At 55.5% G+C, this 24,024-nt stretch overlaps 1 pseudogene; it reads right to left on the bottom strand.

The window, feature by feature from the left end:
- Positions 1-18,211: 18,211 nt before the first annotated feature.
- Positions 18,212-19,188, bottom strand: LOC144247991 (olfactory receptor 14J1-like; annotated as a pseudogene).
- Positions 19,189-24,024: the final 4,836 nt, after the last annotated feature.

Below are 24,024 nucleotides of genomic sequence, written 5' to 3' on the forward strand. Positions count from 1 at the left end.
ATGCCAATACTAAATACTTCCAGTGGATGTCTAACACAGGACGATCCAGAGCAGAAAGGTCTTTGTGGCCTTTACCTCCCCTGAGAAGCATATCTGCGCTAGAAACAGTGGGTTAGGTCCTTTCCTTCCCGTGGAAAATCACTTTATTCCTCTTCAGGAGTCCACCATCTTACTTTGGATACAACTTTCCAACATGACATATATCCAAGGATTGCTCTCACACAATATGTGCCAGGTCAGAAAATTATTACTGAATTCTACCTCCCTGGGCAGCATGTAATCTGCACATTGAACCCTAGGCCTAGGGGCTTTCCTTCCCCTGTAAAAGTGTTTCAATCATCTTTAAGGAGCTCATCCACTGAAATCTGGATACCACCTCCAGCACTGAAAACATCCAAGGATTGCTCCCACACAAAATGTGGACAGACAGTGTGTTAGCATTCAGGAACACACATAATCACAGGATATGATCATCTGCAGGTGCTTTTATTGAGAACTCTGGCAATCAGGGGTACAGACCCAAATCTGACTCAGACATAGATTTCGAGCTGAATGTATTTTATATTCTATCGTTATATAACCTACATATTAATTATTAAACTTATATTGTTCCACTGTATACATTGAAATGAGTTTCTTGTGATCTTTCTGAGGCCCCTGACCACGGTTTCTCATGATTATTCTTACGATTAAACAGTAATTATATTTAATTACTAAACAATCATCACATCTAACAGTCATATCATTTATCATGTACTAGCTACACAGGTGCGGTTCTAGCAAGGTACAAGGCTTTCATGTACCTATTTATTTTTTTTCAGGGCCCACTAAGCTTAATTTTCCTTTTAACCCTAAATCCCCATGATTTTAAAACCCTTTTACTATCAAGATCAGTGAAAGCTTTCTGATCTGGCAGTTTTTGTATGAGAGTCATCTCTGGGCACATATAATATGGGAGGTGGTATCCACATTTGAATAATCGCTTCTGGATGAGAATGAGAGTTCTTTTCTGTAGGAAGGAAAGCACGTGGCCCCAGTGTTTGTGGTGCTGATGAGAGGCTGCACAGGGGAGCCAGGGAACGCCAGCCAAGACCTCTCTATCGTGGCACCTTTTTGGTGGGATCCATCCTTGGACATAATAATGGAAGTGTTACCTAATTTGGGTAATGGGTCAAATCCCTGGTCATACTCAATTAATTGCACTTACAACTGACAAGCACGTGTGGTGTAGAATGCATGTACTAAGTTACCTTACTTCCTAGCTTAAATAAAGAAGTAATTCTACCCTGTGGGTTGAACGTGTTAATTTAAACTTGTTAAATTTGTTTCCTGCTGGCAGGGATTGCTCCTGCAATAAGGATAAGCTGTCCTTCGATGGTTAGCTTGATCTTCAGTGGGGGTGTGCTGGAATTGTTACCGATACCATTCCTGGTTAGAAACAGTATGTGTCTCCTGGACAGGTTACCCCTTAGTGGCTCAAGTTGTTTAATCACTCAGAATAATGACAAAAGTCCTTTTCCCAACTCAGAATCCCTCTGTTCCATCTCTTTAAATGCAGTTGAGTTGAATGCTGAATCTTTCTTTGGTCTTTGTCCTGGTTTGTAAGATAAGCTTGTATTCTATCTGCCATCTGTTGGAGGTTGGGCAGGTTTCTTATCTCTTCCAAGAAGGATGGTTTGCTCGGAAGAGGTAATGGTTTGTTAATGGGCCATTGACTGACTCACTGCAGGGCTGGTAACGTAACATCATCCCATTGTGAGATGCTCCACCCAGAGGGGGAAGCCAAGCACTCTTTTATTGTATGAAGGGGTACCTTTTGGGGAGACAGAGCAGCTCTCTTTTTGCGGGATTTCCCAGAGAAGCAGCTCCTTCGGCAGGACACCTGAGAGAAGCGGCCGGAGCGCAGTGAGGCGGCGGCGGCGGAGCTCAGAGGCATCCCCGGCGCACAGGAAGACCGGCCCCACTGCCACCAGATCTTCAGAGAAAACTATACCCTTCTAAAGATCACCACTTCAGCTGCAATTCATCAGCCACTGCAAGGGGAGCAGCTATCATTTCAACCAGACTGCTACCAACACCCCGAATCCTCAGGTTGTGGACTTTTTCACTAGTTTTGTTTGTACCAATTGCATTTGCCTTTTTTTTAAATTGTTATCTAGTTTTCTCCTAGTAAAGAATTGTTACTCTCATTCCCACATCTTTGCCTGAGAGCCTTTTAATTTAAAAATCCTGGTAATTTGGAGGGAGGGGGTTTACCTTCTCCATTGCACAGGAGGCTTTTGCCCTCCTTCACAGACTCCTGTCTTGTCAAACCAAGACAGTCTTTCATGGTGCTAGGCCTTGATATCCTTCAGGAGGAATCTCAACCTCTATTTTATGAATTGCTTGTCCACTGCTGTTGCTGCTTCCAGTGTTTTCAGCAGGGTCTTCTGCAATGGCAATGTCAACAGCAAACACTGGCTAAACACTGGCAAGTTCTATGAGACTGGAGTGTGTTAAAATGATCACTGGCCCCTGTCTCAGACAGGAGAGATAGAAGTGGGACTGAGTGATAGTTCCTTTCTTCTCTTAACCTGTCACCACCCCATCAATGCCCAGGCACTTGGGTGCCATAATGTAGTTATAAAAACATTTTTATTCTCCTTCACAGAAGTGGCCTGGTTAAGTCCTAATTGACCTTTCACCGCTCTAATTTGCTTTCTGCATGACCTAATAACATCCTTAAACACGTCCTGAGTTTCCTGGTCCTCCCTCCCAAAGTGATGCATCCTAATTTTTCCCCTGAGTTCCTGGAAAAAGCCCCAAGCTCTGCCAATGCTGGTGCCTGTCACCTGCCACAGAGACCTGTGGCCCCGGGGGACTTGTGTGCCAGAGGACAGCCAAAGCCAACGTACCTTGCTGTCTATGTGATCCTTTCTGCAGGTGGCTGCAGGCAGGAGCACCTGGAGCAGCACTTGGTAGCCGCACTTGGTATCTGTCAAAAGCTGTTGCTCCTTCCTAGAATGATTTTTGCTTGGAAGTGATAATCTGCAACACAAAAACACCATCCACTGTTGACTTCCAGAGGACAATGACATTCTTACAGAGATACTGTCAAGTTTCCTTGTGTCCTTTTGTTTTTTCTTGCTTTCTGGGAAAGAACATCAGCCCAGCATCTGATGCCCAATGCTCCGGTTGCTGCCTGTCTGGCTGTGGCCAGCAGCTCATATCCAAAGACAAGTGGGTGCTGCCTTCTGAGCAAGGGAATGGACAGGCACGAGCAGAGAATTTCCCTGCTGAAGCTGGGAGGAACCTGGGGAAGTGCAGAAGATTGGGATAACGCTGGCATGAGAGAAGCCATTCCGTGTCTCTGATGATGGTGCCAGCAGTGTGAGGGAAGAGCCAAGCGCTGGAAGCAGACACATCCTGCTGCTTTCTGCTGTTCCCTGGACACGGAACACACTTGTTCCCATAGTTCCCGAAGGCTTGATGCAGGAAGAAAAACATTCAACAGGAGCACCAAAGGCCAGGGGGTTATTGGCCACTTTCCCTTGCCCACTGCACGCTTGGGCAACTAGCCAAGTGCAAGCGCCCTTTTTCCCTTCCTCCCCATTGGCCTGAAGAATCTGGGCACCAAGAGAAAGCTCCTGGACCTCCGGGTATGACAACAACCATTTATTAATGCTACTCTGGGGTGAAAGGAAGTGCTTGCAGAGGGCAGTTGTTCCTCACAGGCTCAGGTGGCCCCAGCAGACGCAGCCTGGCAGATCAGTTCTCCACAGCGCTGCAGCAGGACAGCCAGCCACGGCGGCACGGGAAAGGCCGTGACTTCCAGAGCCAGCGGAGTTGATCCTGCACATTCTGGAGTCGGGAGGAGGGAATGGCTTGTACAGCTAAATTGATGTACAGGGTTTGAAGGGCCAGGCATGAGATGGCAGGGCTGACGTCATCCGCCAGGTCCTGAAGGGCTGCGAGAGAGAGGAACAGAGCCACCGTCACAGCCTGCGTCTGCAGAAACATGGGGAGACCCTCCTGCCACGTCCATGCCAGGCAGCTCTTGCCATGGCCTGGAGGAAGCAGGAGACAAGAAGGGCTAGCTGGAAGGTGTTGGCCACGAATGTGCCACAGGCCCCCGAAAGGTCTGTGTGCTGTGCCCACGCTGCCCTTGGTGCGTGCCGGGCCAGGGAAGGCAGCTGCCAGCGGCAGCCCCCGCTGAGAGCCCGCTGGCCTCACTCACCCCTGCAGAGGATGCGGAACTCTTGCTGCTGTCCTCTGAGGCAGCGCCCGGCCATCCCTTGGGAACAGAGAGCGTGAGCTGGCTCCAGAGCCACAGCTGCCGCCCGCGGGCGCTGCCCGGCCCGAGGCCACACGGGCTCCTGGCCCAGCAGGGCTCAGCCCGGGCCCCTGGCGCATCCTGCCGCCCCAGGGCACGGCTGCCAGAGGGCGGCGGCAGCGCCGAGGCCAGGCGGGGCTCCAGATGGCCGCGCGCGGATGCTGCTGCCGGGGCAGCAGGCGGGGCTGGGGCCGAGCTGCGGCGGGGCGGGGAAGGAGCCGGGCTCGTGGCTCACCCATGAACCTGACGGCCGCCTCTCGCAGGGGCTCCTGTGGGCTCTGCACGTAGGGCAGGGCCCGGCGCAGGTGCTCGGCCGCTCGGCTCCTGTCCTCTGCCAGCTGCAGAGAGCGGTGGGGCACGAAGGGAAGGGTTGGTGCGGGCCCTGCCCCTCGGCCGGGCGCTCCCTCCGCCCGGCGCCGCTCCCCCTGCCCACACAGCGCCGAGGCCCGGCCAGCAGCCGCCGGCGCCGGGCTCTGCAGGGAGCAGAGGGCCCGGCGAGCCGCGGTGCCGCCCCGCGGCAGAGCCTGGCTGCCTCGGGGCTCCCTCAGCACCGGCCTTGGGGCCAGAGGAGCCTGGAGCAGAGCCCGCGCGGCCCAGGGAAGGCAGCGGCGTGTGGGGCGCCGGCCGGTGCCCCTGCGGGCAGCACTGGGCAGGGGCCGCAGCTGCCAGGGCACAGACTGGGCACCGTGGGCAGGCGGCTTCTCCAGGCCGGGGCTGGGGCTTCCGGGCTGTGCTTACCAAGCGCTCGGCAAAGCTCCACATCTGATCCGTTTTCAGCAGCTGCTGAAGATCCCTTCTCTTCAGGAACCTTACTGCAGAAAGCAGCGTTTCCCGAGAGGCCTGCAGAGCGGCAGAGACACGGACATGGCACCGCAGCCCAGGGCACAGGAGCCATGTGCCCGTGCCAAGGCCAGGAGGGAGCTGGAGCCCATGAGGAGGAGCCAGGCTGTGGGGAGACAGATGAGCCCCCTGCCATGGGGACCCCGGCGCCCAGGAGCCCTCACCTGTGCCACATGCCAGTTCTCATCGTGGCAGTTGAAGAAGAGTGGGAGCAGGCTCTGGCTCACAGGCTTCTTCAGGGGCTTTTTTCCCTTGGCCACCACCAAGTTCATCACCTCTTGGAAGAGGCGAACAGAGAGCAGCTTTACAAGGCTGTTGTCCTGTTGGAAAGGAAGCAAAACCCCTCCACACCAGCTGCTTCAGGCCCCCCTGTGCACAGGCACAAGGCACCGGGCTTCCAGGCGGCGCCCGGTGCCCGTGGCTGGGGGCACAGAGCCTTACATTGTCAAAGAGTTGCCAGAGCGCCTCAGCCAGCTGCAGAGCGATGGGGCTGGATATTGCAAGGTCTTTGTTGCAAAGCACAGAGCTGAGAACAACGATGGTCATCTCAACAATGTCTTCATCCACGGCCTGCAGGAGGTTGCCGAGGCTTTCAGTCAGGCTGTACATTCTTCCGTTCTGTGTGGAAAACAAGGCTGGGCAACCCCACGCTGCTGCTGCTGCTGCAGGGCTCAGAGGCTGAAGGCCTGTTCCAGAGTGCTCAGGAAGCTGAACAGCCACCCTGGAGAGCTGGGAGCAGCTGCCACAGCTCCCAAAGCCCAGCCAAGCCCAAGGAGCTGCTTTCCCCAGCCCCACGCTGCCAGCACAGCTTCAGCTGCTGCCTCCTTCTCACCATCGAGGGGTCCTGGCTGAGCACCACGAGGCCTCTGAGCGCCACACGATGCATCTCTCTGGACTTGCTCTGCAGGTGCCTTGTCATGATCTGCAGGACGTTTTCAGCGCATTCACTCAAGTCCAGGCAGTCCAGGACCTGAAAGGCACAGAGCAGTGACAGGAGTGCCCAGCTGGCAGGAGCTCAGAACTGCACAGGGCTGAGCCAAGGCAGCAGCACAGGGCACCATCCCAGGCAGCTGCGGCTACCAGAGGGCAGAGGCGTGGGAGGCAGCTGAGCGAGGCAGCGCTGGCCATCGGGCTCACCTCCACCAGGAAGGCCAGGGCGGGCAGTTCCCAGTCTGAACTGTCTTGGCTTAGTAAGTCAAAGAGGCAGGATGCCATGCTGCAACACCAGATGATGGAGACACGGCGCATCTCCCTGGGAGGGAGAAAAAGGCACCGTTGCTCCTGAGCTGAGTGGCCAAACCTCTCCCAGGGCTGACTCACAGAAGTCTGGTCTTCTCCCGAGCACTCCCGAGCACGGGTGCTTTGGGAGGCAGCTGCTCCAGGGCACCCTCCTCTCCCAGCCCATTCCAGTCTGCTCATCCCTCCCTTGAGGGCAAGGCCCTGCCGCCCATGAGCACAGGGACTGCGTGGGGTGATCTGGGCACAAAGGAGAGGGGCGGTGGGGAGAATGAGGTCTCACCTGGCCAGCAGACCCACTGCATAGTGGTGGGTGTCGGCACAGAGCAGTGTGTCCCAGGCACACCTGCGTTCCATTGCTAGCACCACGTCCTCGTACTGCATTTGGCAGAGCAGGGCCTTCAGGGTCTGCAGTGCAAAGCTGTGTGCAGAGCAAAGCCCAGGTCACGCTGGGAGGCCCAGCTCCTGCCCTGGGAGCATGGCAGGGATGGGGAGACTGGGAAGACTGGCATGGAGCACCTGTTGGGGTGGGCGGCAAGGCCGTGTTGCTCCTGGCATCTCTTCCAGAAGGTATCCACCTCTTCTGGCATATTCAGAGTGCTGATGTAAGCTTGGAAGAGCAGACGCAGAAAGAGGTTGGGGAAATACTCCAGCACTACAGGTGGGCACCAGGTCAGATTGAAGAGCCTCCACAGTGTCAAGGTTGCCTGCAAGAAATAAAACAGCCAGAGACAGTAATCAGTGCCAAGACATGCATGTGGCATGGCCCCAGCCTGCGAGGGAGAGGCCAAGGGAGACACATGGGGAGCAGCCGGCCTGGTGCCCCAGAACCTTGCCCCCAAGCCAGGTTTCAGCCCAGCGCCTGAGGCAGGGAGATGCAGCTGGGCTCAGGGCAGAGAGCTAGCTGCTGGAGAGGTGGCCTGGGGGATGGCAAAGGCTGCTTCCAGAAACTCACAGCCAGGGCAAAGACCCCTGTGCTGTCCCCATCGGAGGTGTACACGCTGTCCTCTGGCCAGGCGCTCAGCACATCGAGGAGTATCTGCAGCGCCGGCTCCGTGGTCCTGCTCGAGGACATGATGGTCCCCCACATGATCATGGCAGCTCTGTGGGGCCAGAGCTCTGTGTCAGGGGGGTCTCAGCCACAGCAGCGTGGCCTGGGCAGCTGCAGGGGCCTGCACTGGCCCTCAGCCCTGCCTCTGACTCCTGGCCCTGGCTGGCAGCAGCCAGCCAACCCACGTGGGTCCAGGCCCTGAGGGGCAGGGAGGGAGCATGGCAGCAGGCTCCGGAGTTGACATGCCAGGACTGGAAAACAGAGGGGCCAGAGGCTCCTGGAACTCTCCACCTGTCTGTCAGGGACAGGCTCTACGGGGTGGGGGGGCCGGTGAAGCCTAAGGCCTCAAGGCAGGTGGGGATGCCATGCCTGTCACACGATGGGGCCCAGCGCAAGAGAGTGATCAGCACGTCACAGGGGTATTCCTTGGTCAGCTCCAGAAGGGCCTTGTCCAGCCTGTGCTCAGCAGATTTGTTGGCCGTGAGCCACTGGTGGATGTACCTCACCATGGCTGGCACCTACAGAAGGCACAGGGAGACTTGGAGAGCTGCCAGGGCAGCAACTTGCCCAGCTTCCCCTGAGAAGTGCTTCCCTTTCCACCACATTGGGCTGGACCTCACAGGCTGAGGGAGCCCAGCAGACCCAGCAAGATGTGCCACACCATTCCTGGGGCAATCAAGCTCTTGCCCCTGACTGCTTACTTGCTTTGCATTGGAGACACCCTTCTCCACCAGCAAATCCAGCATGGCAGCACTGGTCTCGGCACTGAAGAGGTGAAAGCTTGCCAAGATCCCGGTGCCCACACCTGTGGTCTCTTCCTGCCTAATGCACGTGATGAATTGACAGATGGTCTGCAGGAGAAGAGCAGGAAGAGAGGGAGAATGCATGGTGTGCTGCAACCACTCGGTGCTGGGCTGAGCAGTGCCAGCAGGCCCAGCCCAGGTGGGGATGGCCGCAGGTACCTGCGCTGTTCTCCGGAAACGGCCATGGGCGGGTTCCTGTTCTTGTGTCCGGTCCAGGGCTGCATCTGGTAAAGAGCGAGCGCGGCCAGAGCTGCTGAGGGGCTGCAGGAGAGGCCAGAGAACACAGCCCAGCCCTGTTCTCGCCCGGCAGGGAGAGCCTTGCGATGCCCCAGGGATGGAGCTGCCATGTGGTCCAGCCCCAGCCCAGCTTCTGTCCTATCTATGGGCATGTCCGAAGGGATGGGATGGGATGGGATGGGATGGGATGGGATGGGATGGGATGGGATGGGATGGGATGGGATGGGATGTGGCCAAGCTGGCTGCAGCCACCAGCCATGCAGCCCAGCAACCCAGCTCTGCCACTCACCCTCCTGCAGCTGCTTGAATGGCACCATCTCTTCAGTCTCGTGCACTGGGGCAGCTCCAGGGCCTTCTTCCTCTTCCTCCACCCAGGCCAGCTTGGGCACTCTTGGGGGTCTCTGCTCCATGTCAGTGACTGGAACTGTGGCTACTTGCAGGAGAGATGCCTCGGAAAACTCCGAGTCAGCAAGTCCCGCTTTTGTGCCTGCACGGCACCTTCAAGAGAGAAGCCTCAGGAAGGCTCAGGACAGCAAGTCCTGCACTCTGGTCTCGAGGGCCCCTGCCACAAGGACAGGAGACTCCTGTCAAGGATTGTGCTCTGGCCTCAAGGGCACTGGTGGCAGGGATGGGAGATGCCTCCAGGGCACCAAGTCCCACGCTCTGCCCTTGAGGGCACCTGCAGAATTGAAGCCTAGGAAGGCCACGGGTCAGCAAGTCCTGTGGTCTGGCCTCGACGTCAGCTGCAGGAATAACGCCTCAGAAATCTCTGGGTCAGACACGAACGAGTGCGCTGTGTGGGGGCTCCTCACAGCACTGCTCTGTCCTGTCCTGTCCCGTCGCGTGCTCGGAGCACTGTGGCATGGTCCTGTCACTGTCAGCTCCTATGTCACCACGTGTCACAAAGGTCCCTTTGACACACTGTTCCATGCCATAGTGACCATGCTGCAGCGTGTCACAAAGGGACCCTGCACACACTGCCCCCTGCGCTACGGCCGCCCCTGGCTCACCCAAAGTGGCTCAGGTTGGAAGGAATCCCTCACCCCAACTGTCTAAGACAGCCCAACAGGGTCTTCAGGAATGGCTCAAACCATCAGCAAACGCTGCCCTGCTCTGCGGGCTCAGGGCAGCAGAAGGAGCCCCCAGGGCTGCCGATGCAGCCGTGCTGGGAAGGGCACGGGGCCTTCCACAGAAGCTGGCGCGGCCTCCTTGGGACTCATCCCAGCCTGTGGCCATCCCAAACCCGCAGGTGTGGCACGCACAAGGAACTGTGGGCCAGGGCAGGAATGCTGGTCTGAGCCCTGGGGCCTGGGGAGCGCTGACACCAGCAGGTGAGGCAGAGTCCCTGCCCAAGCAGACCTGCCACCCCCGAGCCCTGGCAGCGCTGGTGCCGTGTCCTGCCCCAGAGACCTGTGCCCCTGGGGGCTTCTGTGCCAGAGGAAGCCAAACCCACGTGCACTGGGCCTGTGTTCCTGCCTGCAGGGGCTGTTGGCAGGAGCACCTGGAGCAACTGTTGACAGCGCTTGCTCTCTGTCAGAAGCTCTTACTCCATGCTGAAATTATTTTTTCATTGAAGTTACTGCCTTCAGCACAAAAACACCTTAGCGGCAAAGGCACAGAAAAATCTGGCAAGGAAGAATCCTCAATTCAGGAAAGCTTTACATACCATTGCTCAACTCAAGTAGTTCCAAAACACTGCAAACTTCCCAAAATATTTTGGATGGCCTGAGGAGGTGAAGATTTGGAATTTTGCTTCCCATCTCAAAGCAGCAACTCATTTGCCTTAACCTCATCCATTGAGGGTCACTTTACCGAACATAACACTACACAAAAAAGGGCAAAACCAAGGATCATTCTTTGGTTTGCAAATGGTTTTCTATGAAGGGATGATAATATCCTAGGTCTCTTAAGGATTAAAAGCTCTCAAGAAATGAAAGTCCACAGAGTGGTACAAAAGTAGCTCAAACAAATGAGTAGATGGCAAAAGGGTTAATCCTCCCTCTGCTGCAGATATCTAAATGCCCAGTAAAGTACAGCTCTCCCGTCTTGTTCCCTGCAGGAGAATCAGGACCATGAAAAGGAAAAGTCACAAATATTCTTTCTGCCCTCTGTAACCATAGCTGTGCCAAAGCACAGATGCTGCCTTCAAAGTGACTCTAATTCCAGCCTAGAGCTCTCACCTCCCAGACAACTCCTCCCCCAACACCCCACTAACACCAACCCCCCCAAACTCCTGCACAGAAGCCCTCAACACCCAGTCAGGGGCCCCAGCTGTCCCCATCCCTCTGCAGAGCTTTCCCACCCTCCAGCAGATGCCCTGGTTCCCTGCACATGCCGTGGGATGGCACTCGGGAGGATCTGCTCCAAGGCCTTCCCCTGGAGCAAGCTCAGGCTGCCAGGCCTATGGATCCTGGATCATCCTTCCCACCGAGCCTTCCTGTGCACGGCTGTTCCATCTGCACCTCAGGGCTCAGCTCAGACTTCTCCACTAAACCAGGAGTGCTGGTAAAGGATGGAGAGCAGCCTGGCAAGCTCTTTCTCCAGCTCCCTCTTTACTCTTGGGGAGGTAGAACATTCCACAGGAAAGCAACTGATGCCACAAGGAGAGGGGTGGCCTCAAGCACCTTTGGCAATGAAACAAAGCCTTTGTTTGACATAAGTAAGCCAAAGCAATTCCCAAAAGTAAACAGGTAATTAGCACAGCCATACATAAGTACTCAGCACCAGTTAGCATAAGAAAAACCTGGCAGGCCTAACTTGACCTGAGAGTGACTTGACAAAAAGCTTTAGACAGTGTACCAGAAGAACTAAGGGCAAGTGTGGAGTCAGCCCTGTGCAGGGAAGCCATGAGGAAGACTTTGTGCTGCTTTAGGGCATCGAGACCGCTCCTGGCCAGTGCCTGGACATCAGCTTCAAGGATAGGAATCTGACCCAATGTATATCCAACCCCCTGCCTATCGAATCGCCTCAGCAGTGTAATGATGGACGGTACGTTTGGTACAGGTCCTGCATCAACCCACTGAAATTTATACGTGGCGGGGGAATATTTGAGTGGGGTGCAGACCCCCGCCCTCCCGCCAGGTCAATAAAAGAGCTTTTGGTGGACAGTGCATTTGCCTGCCAATTTCTTTGAATGAGGGAGACCCCTCAGGACTGCTATATCCTGAGGGAACACCATTGGCCTTGACCTGTAGGCAGCTGCACAAGCTTAAAATCTGCTGCCTCAGCTTCCAGGACCTCTCTTGGCCAGCATCCTGACATGGATGCAGAACTGCTGTGAGGCACTGCCAGGACCCAGCAGGACAGGACTGCCTGTGTCATGTCCACATAGCACCCCTCACACAGCCAGGGCCATCCCGAAACCAGACAAATACTCAGGTGTCAGCAGAGGGGAGCAAGGAGCACTGGGCTCCTCTCAGGGTATCTCAGCTGGGGTCGCTCCACAACACGCCCCCATTTTGAGGCCTGCTGATGCCCAGCTGCCAGAAAGGCCTACCTTGTTCTCTCCAAGATGCACAGGGAGAGCCAAGGAGCAGGACACCTTGGGAAGCAATCCTTCCAAGCCTTTTCTGTGGCCAGACACACACCAAGATCAGGCAAGACTCTCCACGCTGCCTGGCCCACACAGCCCAGCTCTGTGCTGGCCCTGGGCCACAGCAGCTTCCACCAAGCAAGGGCAAATGCATGTAGCCAAGAGTTGAAACACAGCAGACAGGGACGATGTGAAAGATGTGTGTGTAAAGGCCTGTTAATTCACAGCTCTCAGAGAGAGCTTTGGGGCTTGCAGCTGGACAGAGATGCTGCTGCTCACACCTCTGTCCAAAGCGGGGGATCACACCTTGCTGCAGGTGCTTGGGTCGGTCTCCGCAGGTCGAGGCGGATGATAAACCTGCTCTTCACAGCCTTCTCACTTGCCCTGCCCCTCTGCCAAGCTCAACATGCCTCAAGGACTGAAAGGACCCCAGAGAGCCAAAGGGGGACCCTTGCACCTGCATCACTGGGAGCTCCCTGGGAAGCACTGTCCTTGAGAAGCAAGCCCCTTTCCTCCAAAGGCATTTCCCCAAATGTGTAGCTTTCCTGGGGAACACCAACACACTCTTAAGAAAAGCTGGCGAGGCTGAACGATTTCCAGTCCTCTCAGGACAGGCGCTCCAGCTGTAGCCCATATTCCCCCAAGTGTGTTTCCAGGTGGAGGCTCAGAGGTGCAGCCCCAGGCCCTCTACAAGCACAAGCTGCCCACTGCCTCTTCACCTGCCTCAACTCCAGCCTGTGGTCACGGCAGCAAAACCAGGCTGTTCCCAGCCAGAGCCCAGAGCCCTGTTCCTGCAGGATGCTCTTGCCAGCACCTTCCAGGACTCTCCGCTGTGTACGCAGCGCTTTTCATGCCCACTCTCAACAGGCCTTGGAAGGCAGAGCACAACCTGGCTGGCTCTGCCACCAGCACATCCCAAAGACAGGCAGAGGAAGAAGCAGCAGGTGTTGTTTTGCAGCCATACCCAGGAGAAACTGGAAGGTGCCCTCCCTCTGGTCTCACTTGGTTGGCTTTCTGACTGGCTCTGAGGCTGGGGCTGCCATTCCTTGGTTCTGGGGACCAGAACCACACCTGGGATCCCAGCACTGCCTGACAGCGCTCCAGGCTCTGGCACAGTCTGAGTTTCGGGCACCGTGCTGCTGCTTCATTTGCTCTTAGGCACACCCAAAGCTCTCGGTTAAGCCCAGATGGTCTCTGGTTCTGCCCTCTCCAGGGATTGCAGCTCCCTGCCCAGGCATTGCAGCTCGCCCGGCCAGCCCCTGCTGACTGCCCACTGCCCTCATTCACACTCAAGGAGGTCTGAGATGAAATCAGAGCACCCAGACAAGGATAAGAAAGGAGGGCCCTCCCCACCCACAGGGGAGCCAATGAATCATCAACAAGTCCCTGACGTACAAAAGTCTCCGTAATCTGCACAAAGACATTGTACGTCAGGGACGTGAGGCTTATACAACCTGGTTACTGCGGGTCTGGGACCTTATGGGAACAGGCATGCACCTGGATGGTGGTGAGGCAAGAAATTTGGGACCCTTGACCCAGGAGCCAGGTATGAATCAGATTTTTGTAAGAGAGCCAGGCTCCCTTTTCCTCTGGGAGCAGCTTTTAATGAGTGTCAGAGAGAGGTTTGTCCACAAGGAGAGAATGCAGGAGCACCACCATAGAATGAGCTGGAAGACCCTTGAGGAAGGGATCCAACAGCTGAGAAAAGTGGCAGCATTGGAGGTACTCTTTGGGAGGGATGGACAGCATGATAATGACCCTGGCAAGATCAGGTGCACAGGGCAAATGCTGTGGAGTCTGGCAAATCTAGGGCCATGTCAATGCACCACCTTCATTGCAACGATTACTGCTGATACCAACCGAGAGACAGTGGGTTCTGCTGCCAACAAGTTTAGAAATTGTGAGAGTATGGTCAATGGCCTGATGCAGGCTCATGGCTCTGCTGTGATCAAGGAACTCAAAGAGGAGTTTAAAGAGGAGATGAGGAAGATTGGAGATTGATTGCATTATTGTGCCTTGAATTAAGTGACTCCACCACTGAGCGCTGCTGTGGCGGACATGCTGGAACTCCAGCACAAGCTGGAGTCCAAGGCAGCAAAGTGGTACACCACTATTAACATTGCTAAGGCGTTTTTCTACATTCCTCTGGCAGCAGAATGCAGGCCTCAGTTTGCTTTCACCTGGAGGGGCGTGCAGTGCACCTGGAAACGACTGCCCCAGGGGTGGAAGCACAGCCCCACCATCTGCCATGGACTGATCCAGGCTGCACTGGAAAATGGTGAAGCTCCAAAACACCTGCAGTACATCGATGACATCATTGTGTGGGGGAACACAGCAATGGAAGTATTTGAGAAAGAACAGCGCATCATCCAGATTCTGCTGGAAGTCAGCTTCGCCATCAAGAAGAGCAAAGTCAAGGGACCTGCCCAAGAGATCCAGTTCCTGGGAGCAAAGTTGCAAGACGGACAGCGTCACATTCCCACTGAGGTCACAAATAAGATCACTGCAATGTCATCACCAAGCAGCAAGTAGGAAACACAAGCTTTCCTATGCACCATTGGCTTTTGGAGAATGCACATCCCCGAGTACAACCAGATTGTGAGCCTTCTTTACCTGGTCACCCACAAGAAGAACAATTTTCACTGGGGCGCTGTGCAGCTGCAAGCCTTTGCCCAGATCAAGCAGGAGATCGCTCATGCTGTAGCCCTTGGCCCACTCAGGACAGGACCAGAGGTGAAGAATGTGCTCTACTCTGCAGCCAGGAGCAATGGTTTGTCCTGGAGCCTTTGGCAGAAGGTGTCTGGGGAGACTCGAGGCTGACCACTGGGATTCTGCAGCCGAAGTTACAGACGGTCTGAAGCCAACTACACTCCTACAGAGAAGGAAATCTTGGCTGCCCATGAAAGAGTTCAAGCCACCTTGGAGGTGATTGTCATGGAAACACAGCTCCTCCTGGCACCCCGATTGCTGGTGCTGGGGTGGATGTTTAAAGGAAAAGTTTCCTCTGCCACCATGCCACTGACACCACATGGAACAAAAGGATTGTTCTGCTGTCCTTCATAAGAGTAAATGTTGTTCTGTTCTCCTGTCCTTGTCACAGTGCTCACCCTGCATGAGATGTGTCTGCAAGCCCTTGTCTAGGTTCGACAAGACAGGAATCTGCGAAGGAGGGCTAAAGCCTCCTGTGCAATGGAGAAGATAAACCCCCCCCCCCTCCGAATTACTAGGAGTTTTAAATCAAAAGGCTCTCAGGCAAAGATATGGGAATGGGAGTAACAATTCTTTACTAGGAGAAAAACTAGACAACAATTTAAAAAGGCAAATGCAATCGGTACAAACAAAACCAGTGAAAAAAAAAAAGTCCAGAACCTGAGGAACCTGCCAGTAGCAGTCCTGCTGGGCGATTGCTCCCCTTGCAGTGGTTGATGAACTGCAGCTGCAGTGGTGATCTTTTGAAGGGTATAGTTTTCCTCTGAAGATCTGGTGGCAGTGGGGCCGGTCTTCCTCTGCACCGGGGTTGCCTCCGAGCTCCGCCGCCGCCACCTCCCCGGCTGTTTCGCTGCGAGATCCCGCGAAAAAAAGAGAGCGCTGCTTCTCTGGGAATCCCGCGAAGAGAGAGAGCGAGCTGCTTCTCTCGGAGTGCCGCCCAGAGAGCTGCCTCGTCTCCCCAAAAAGCTACCCCTTTAAACAATAATAGAGTGCTTGGCTTCCCCCTCTGGGTGGGACCCCTCACGGTGTTACATTTACCAGCCCGGCAGTGAGTCAGTCAATAGTGTATAAACAAACCATTGCCTCTACGGGGCAAACCATTGTCTTTGGGAGAGATAACAAAACCTGCCCAACAGGTTTGCCTTCAACAGATGGCAAATAGAATACAAGCTTATCTTACAACCCAGGACAGCCCTCCAACCTGTTGGCTTGGGGAGGGCAAGTGTTCCTGAGGAAACAGGGATGGGGCAGCTGGGCTGGACTGACCCAAGGGATGCTCCATTCCATGTGACACCATGATCAGCAATCAACTGAGAGAACTGGGTGACAAAGGGGGTAGAGGATTAATTTCTGTTTGAAGATATTTTTCTTTCAAAGCAGCACCTACACATACAGAATCTTATCCTGCCACAAGGTTGTCAGACATTTTCTGCTGGTAGGCAATTTCCTGTGGATTTGCTTTTCTTCTGTTAGTGTGTCTTGCTGTGCTTTTTTTCAGTTGGGTTTGGAGGGTTTTTTTGGTCGGCTTTGTTTTTTTCCCTGTTGAACTGCCTTTCTTCCCATGTATACATTTTTCTCCCTTTCCTTGTGGCTTGCTTGGCACCTGATGGCAAGACAAGTTTACCCAACTCAGTCATCTTGCCCAGTTATGTTTAGCAGTCACCATTAACTAGATGAGTTCAGTCACAGACTCCCTGCCATTTGGCAGCATCCACAAAGAATTGAAAGTGCATTTCATGTCCTTGTAGAGATAATAGAAATAATCCACAGTGGTGGTCAAGGGCTGGTCACTGAGGGATGTCACCAGGGCCTGGCTGCCAAGAGGACTCTGTACCATGGATGACATTTGACCCTCATTGTTCAGCCACATTCCCACCCACCCCATGTTCCACTCCTTCAGCCCAGCTCTCTCCAGTCTGGCTCTGAGGAGACCACAGCAGACCCTGTCACAGGCCTGCTGAAGCCTGGGCACACAACATCCCCTTCTCTTCCCTCCCACGTGGGTTCTGCAGTCCCTGCCTTGTCCTGCCAGTGCCTGGAATGGCTGCAGGAGGATTTGCCACATTCCCTTCCCTGCTGAGCCTGACCAGTCCGTGACTCTCCCAGTGCCCCTCCCTGCCCAGACTGGTTCCATGGCTGCCCTTCCCAAGGGCCCAGGACCCTCTGGGATGGCTCTGGCCTTTCCAGGGGGTTTGAGAGAGGTCCCACAGTGACACTGCCCAGCCTTCTCAACAGGCCTGACACCAAAGGCCTTTTCCACATCCCTCAGTCCCAGATCAGTGCCCAGAACACAGCACAGCCTATCCAGGTCCTCAGGGTGGTTCAGAAGGGAGGCAGCAGGGTTTTCTCCCCACACACCCTCACTCCATCCAATGTCTCTCTGTGCAGTCCATGGCTGCCCTGAGCATTTTGTCCTGGAGCCTCCCTGCCCAGGATGTTTGTCTCTATGCTGTCCTAACCACAGCCCAGCAAAGAATTCAGGTGGTTTCCCCGAAGACATTACTCTCAGAGTAATATGGCCTCAAGGTACTGTTTGTGCCACTGGAATTGTGCCACCCCGAAGTGCTGCTGATGGTGTGTGTGCTCACTCAGGTTCATCTCCCCACACACACAGGATGCACTGCTGAAATCTCCCCAGTACAGAGCAAACATGGCCTGCTGGCCTGGTCACTTGGTGTCCCTCCATGCAGGGACAAACAACCTCCTGCAGGTGGGGGAGAGGCCAGTGCTGGCAGTGGTGGTTGCAGGGGCTGGTGTGGGACAATTGTCGTGGGGCACCTTCCCAGGCTGTCCCCAGAACAAAGACACAGCCCAGGCCCTGCTCTGCTCCTCCATCAGGGCCATGCCAGGAGCTCTGGCTGTGCCAGGACACTGCTGTGTGCCCTCCCTGCACACTCCCCCTCTGCCCAGGCACTGGGCTTTGCTGTGCCAGGGCATTCCTGGAGCACATTGCTGACAGCATCTCTGGAGGAGAGCAAAGCCTTCCTGCCCTGCCCTCAGGAGATGCCCTTGGCTGATGGAGCTGCTGTGCTGGAGCCCAGCTGTGTCCCAGCAGTGCCCACGGCCTGTCCCTGCCTGTGGTCACAGCACGGACACGCAGCAGGACAGTGACCAAGCTGCCAGAGCACTGCGGCCTCACAGCCACAGCAGGGCTGGCAAGGAGAGGGTGGAGTGGGAAGGGCAGCTCCAAAAGGACCGATCCCTGCTGCTCCCTGGCAGTGCTGCTCTGCTGGAGCTCTCTTCCCCTTCTCCCCTCTAACTTCATGCAGGCCTCAGAGCTGGGATCCCAGATAAAACAGGCACTGCAGGGTACTTTATTTTGTTCAAATGTAGCAATAGCACAAACCTGGTTAACAGAGCTTATGGGTCATATTCAAGAGGCAGACAGTGAATTAGATGGTGGGGGTTAAAAAAATGTTATTGAGGATACTTTTATGAGCTAAAAACCCACTGAACATTACCCAAGGATCTGGGCAGGCCTGTTGGGCATGTCATGAGTTCCATTCCAAAAGTTTGGCAGAAGAAAACAGGCAATAGGTAGCTTCAGAGAAGCAGACAGTCATCATTTTCCTCAGGGCATCCTTGAGCTCCTGGTTCCTCAGGCTGTAGATGAGAGGGTTCAGGGCTGGGGGCACCACCGAGTACAGAACTGACACTGCCAGATCCAGGGATGGGAAGGAGAGGGAGTGGGGCTTCAGGTAGGCAAAGGCTGCAGTGCAGAGAAACAGGGAGACCACGGCCAGGTGAGGGAGGCAGGTGAGAAAGGCTTTGTGCCGTCCCTGCTCAGAGGGGATCCTTAGCACAGCCCTAAAGATCTGCACATAGGAGAAAACCATGAACACAAAACAGGCAAATGACAAAAAGGCACTAACAGCAAGGAGCTCAAGTTCCCTGAGTTTAGAGTGTGAGCAGGAGAGTTTGAGGACCTGTGGGTTTCACAGAAGAACTGGCCCAGGGCATTGCCCTGGCACAGGGGCATGGAAAATGTATTGGCCGTGAGCAGCAGAGCATTGAGAATGGCACTGGCCCAGGCAGCTGCTGCTATGTGGGCACAAGCTCTGCTGCCCAGGAGGGTCCCGTAGTGCAGGGGTTTGCAGATGGACATGTAGCTCTTGTATCACATGAAAGTGAGAAGGGAAACCTCTGCTGAAATGAAAAAGACAAACAGAAGCAGCTGTGCAGCACACCCTGAGTAGGAGATGTCCCTGGTGTCCCAGAGGGAATTGTGCATGGCTTAGGGGACAATGGTGCAGATGGAGCCCAGGTCGCTGGGGGCCAGGTTGAGCAGGAAGAAGAACATGGGCGTGTGCAGGTGGTGGCCGCAGGCTCCGGCGCTGATGGTGAGGCCGTTGCCCAGGAGGGCAGCCAGGGAGATGCTCAGGAAGAGGCAGAAGTGCAGGAGCTGCAGCTGCCGCATGTCTGCCAGTGCCAGCAGGAGGAAGGGGATGATGGAGCTGCTATTGGACATTTCTGCCTCAGGAAATTATTGTCTCCTGAGGAGAAAACTACAGCACTGAGTCAGGCCACACTTCCGTGAGCAAAATCTATTGCATATCTCATAGCAATGGAACATTTAGGGTCTCTCCTTTTAAGAACACTTCTCTACATTCCCCTCACCTGGGCTCTTGGTTTTGCAGGAATTCAGAGCAGGGCTCAGGAGGATTCCTTCTTCTTGAGCAGTGAGAGGTAACTGAGAATGCTGGGTGATCTCCAATTAAATGAACTTGGAAACACCAAAAATCTTTTCAGCTCTGCTGTTTGCATTTTGCCCATCTGAAGAACTGAGGTGAGGGAATTCCTTGTATTTGTTCACCCAGCTGCAGCTGACACAGTCAGGAGTGGTTGTGGCTTTTTGAAATCCCTGACATTTCTAATTAACTGCAGGTGAAATCGTGTGGGTCTGAGAGGCACAGGGATGGTCTCTCAGTGCAGGGACAATGGAGCAGCTCTGGCCATCAGGGCTGTTCTCAGCTGCCCTTGGCTGGCAGCTTCGAGCTACAGGAGAGGCACGCAGAGGAGTTCCCCTAGAGAGAACCAGGGCAGTGCTGAGAGCAGAGGCTCTGGGGTGAGACAGCACATGGACAGAGCCCTCGCCTTCCCTCAGGGTGCCTCACTGGGATCTCAGCTGTCTCCTGCCAGGCTGCTGGACAGAGGGATCACTGCAGCTGCCCAGGTGCAGGTGCCCAGCAGCATTTCCCTGGCCCTAACACTGAGCTGTCTCCTCCATGAGGATCCCACGCAGCCCAGAGGCACCACGGGAGAGCTGTGCCCTTCTGGAGGGCACCTGCAGCCCTGCAGGACACCCAGGGAATCAGCTGAAGGGCCCCTGAGGGCACCTGGGCACTCTGCTCCCACAGACACATGTCCACAGCAGGGTCCCAAGGCTCCCTGCCTGGACGGGCACCTGCCACCTCCAGACCCTGGCACTGCCTCAGAAAACCCAATGGTGGCAATGGGGACAACACAGGCATCTGGGCATGGCAGTGAAATGTCACAATGCTCCTGCCAGGGGAAGAGGGACAGAGAGACTGATGGAAACCGAGGCCTTGTCCTTCCCTGCCTGGGCTCTGGCTGCTGCAGGGGCCCTGCACAGCCGAGCCCGTGTGGGATGAGGGCAGGGGCTCTGCTTGGGATGGGAAAGGAGCCTGGGCAGGAGCTGCTGGGGGAAGGTGTCTGAGCCACAGGGACAGTAGGGAGGTGGCACATCTCCCTGCCCGGCATTTGTGGCAGCAGCTCCCTGTCCCTCCCTGCCCGTGTCTCTGCTGAGGGGGCTGTTCCTGCCAGCAGCGTCTCCCTGTGCCCAGCTCCACTCCCTGCCAGCGCTCACTGAGCCCATCCCCACCCCACGGCCCCGGGGCAGCTCTGCCTGTGCAGGGACCTGTCCTGTGCCTCTGAGGGAGCAGCAGGGAAGCCCCACTCTGGAGCTTGTTCTGCTCCACGCCAGGACATCCAGGAGAGCCACCCTGACAGGTCCTGTCAGTGCTGGCATTGTCAGAGACACTTCCAGGAACTCACCTGCATTGCTCTGCAGCCAGAGACTCAGCGTGTCCAGGGGCTGTGCAGATTTCTCCCCTGATGGGGTCTCTCCTGTCCTGCCACCCCAGGCTGCCTTTGACCTCTTTGGCACTGCTGCTGCCTGCCCTCGCTGCCTGCAGGCACTGCCCTGTCTGCCTGATGGCCACGTCCTCTGCCCCAGAGGAACTGGGAGAGCCCTTGCAAAAGATCATGGAAAGTGGGGCACGGGCCAGCCTTTGGAGAAGCCTCCAGGAATGGAAGTGGAATTTTCCTAGAGGCAGAGAATGATTCATTCAAACGCTGTGAAGATTTCTCCCCTAGCGAGAGCTCAGACCCTTCCAGCCCAGGCTGCCTCTCTTCTCTCTGTGCCTCTGTGCTGTGCTCGGGCTGGCTGCAGGCAGTGCCCCAGCCCTGCTGGGCTGTGCCCAGGAGCTGCTCCTGGCCAGAGCTGTCTCTCTGCAGCGCTGCCCTGGCCAGGAGCTGCCTCTGTGCCAGGAGCCCGGCCCAGCTCAGCAGCACAGACACAGCATCAGGACTTCTCCTGTGGGTTGGCTGCTGAGTCCCTGGCCATCAGTCCCTGAAAGGGAGTGGCAGAAATCTCTCAAGAATTCAAAGTTACAATCAAACTCCAAAGTTTCCTGAAGTTTTAATGGGTCCCACTGAGGGACAGGACTGAGAAAGTGTCCCCAGGTTCCAATCAGAGCAGAGCACTGGAGGCACTGATGTCAGCTGGGGACAGGCAAGGCAAAGGTGTCTATGATGCTGAGCAAATCTGGATGTGTTTCAGGAATGCAAAGGGCCCAAGCCTGAGCCCCAGCCCCTGGCAAGGCAGATCCTGTCCCTCCCTCATTGCTCAGGGCTCTTCCCGGGATGGGCACTGGGTTGTGGGGATGTGCAATGCCAAGGGCAGGACCATGGGGCGGCCCCTGCCAGGCTGCTGAGCAGGAACAAGGAGGCACTGAGGCCCCAGGGCTGCAAGGGTCACTTGTCCCCTCGTGGCCTCAGGCCCAGGGCCAGCAGCCACGGCCAAAGGGCTGCACAGGTTGGCTCTGTCAGGGCCTTGCAGCTGCTGCACATCCCTGTGCCCTCTGCAGCCCAGGCTGTCCCACGGTGTCCCTGTCCTGCGCCTCTGTCCCTGCAGGCTGTTGTCACCCCCGGCTGCCCCAGCTCGCTGGCCCTTCCTTTGCTGGCAGCTCTGCCTCCTGCTGCCCCTGCCTGGCCACACAAAGCCTTGGGCTGATACCCAAAGGGTTAATTCCATTTTTACCCTGCCTGTGAACTTCCAGCACAGGAACAAGGCATGCAGGGGCTGCTTTCCCAGCAGGGATGGCTGGAAGAGAAGAAGAAGACATCTGGCCATCTGGCTCAAGGGTGCAGTGACAGAGAAAACAAGGACTGAATCTGGGAACTTGGGGTGGGTTTAATGGAAATGGGTAAATCGTAATTGGCATTTAGGAACTGTATGGAAGCAACACACTGGTAAAATTACATGTCCGCATCAGATCAGGAGTTATCCCTCACTAGGCCTCAGGCCTGAATAAATTATACCCTCTGAAAAGCAAATTAGTGTTAAGGAGACTCATTCTGATATTTCCGTGATTTGGTGACAGTGGGGCCTCACAGAACCCAGAACTCAGCTGCGACACTGCCAAACTCATGGAACAAAGGGTCCATGGTGACACAGCAGAACCCCATGGAACCAAAATCCATTTTGGCACATTGGGGCCACATTGAACCAGTGGTCCATTGTGATAGTGCAGATCCAAGGAGATCATTTTGACACTGAGAAACCTCTGGGAACCAAGGGGCCATTGTGACAGAGCAAGGCCTCGTGGAACCAAGGGTCCCTTGTTAAACTGTGTGGCCTCATGGAACCATGAGCCATTGTGACACAGCGTGGCCACATGGAGCCAAGGGGCCACTGTGACACTGCAGATCCAGGGAGACCATTGTGACTGAGGAACCTCATGGAACCAAGAGTCCATTGTTCCACTGTGGGGCTCTGTGGAACCAAGGGGAGCACAGTGACATTGCGTGGCCTCATGTAACAATGGAGACTATCCTGACACTTTGGGACACACTGGAACCAAGGGACCATTAGAGCATGGCAGGCCCTCATGGAATCAAGGGGACTACAGTGAACATGGTGGGTGTCCATGGGATGAAGGGTCCATTCTGACTCCATGGGACAAAGGATGCCATTGTGACACTATGAGGCATCATGGAACCAAAGGTCCCTTGTGACGCAGCAGGGCCTCATGGAACCATGGAGGCCATTTTGACACTTTGAGGCCTGTGAAACCAAAGGGCCATTGTGGCACTTCAGGGCCTCTTGGAGCCAAAGGGACCATAGTGACACTGTGGGGCTCAGTGAAACCAATGGTCTCTAGGGACACTGCAGGGCCTTATGGCATCATGGAGACCACTGTGACACTTTGGGCCTCATGGAACCAAGGGGCCATTGTGACACTACAAGGCCTCATGGAAGCAAGGGGCCATTGTGACACCATGGGGGCATGGCAGGCCAAGGGGCACTTGTCACACTGTGTGGCACCATGGAACCAAGGAGTCTATTGTGACACTCCAGGGCCTCATGGAACTAAGGATCCATGGAACAGTGCAGGACTGCATGGAACCAAAGGTCCACTGGGACATTGTGGGTCCCATTGGAAGCCTGGAGGCCATCGTGACACCTTGAGGCCTTGTTGAATCAAGGGGCTCTGCAGGGCCTCATGGAACCAAGGAGACCCTTCTGACATTGTGACTCCCCATGGAACCAAGGGTCCATTGTGATACTGCGGCACCAAGGAGATCCCTGTGACATTGCAAGGCCTGATGGAAGCAAGGGACCATTGTGACACTATGGAGCCCCATGGAAACAAGAGGCCAGTGTGACACATCTGGGCCTCATGGAACCAAGGATCCAATATGACACCACCATTGTGACACTGCAGGGCCCCGTGGAAACAAGGGGCCGGTGTGACATTGCAGTGCCCCATGGAAATGAGGCCAGTATGACAAAGCTGCCAGGACAGACAGACAGGCATGGCCTTGGCCTCTGGTGGCTGCAGTTCATCAGCCTCCGAAACACTGGGGCTCCTTGGTTTTCTTCCTGGGGATAGCATTGTGACATGGTGGGGACCCTATGGATCCAAGGGACCACTGTGACACTGCAGGGCCTCGTGGCACCAAGGACATCACTGTGGCACTGCTGGGCCACATGGTTCCAAGGGGCCAGTGAGAAGCAGCAGGGCTTGGTGGATCCAAGAGTCCATCGCAGGTATTTAAG

This window comes from Lonchura striata, chromosome 37 (assembly GCF_046129695.1).
Source record: "Lonchura striata isolate bLonStr1 chromosome 37, bLonStr1.mat, whole genome shotgun sequence".
In the NCBI taxonomy this organism is placed as follows: domain Eukaryota; kingdom Metazoa; phylum Chordata; class Aves; order Passeriformes; family Estrildidae; genus Lonchura; species Lonchura striata.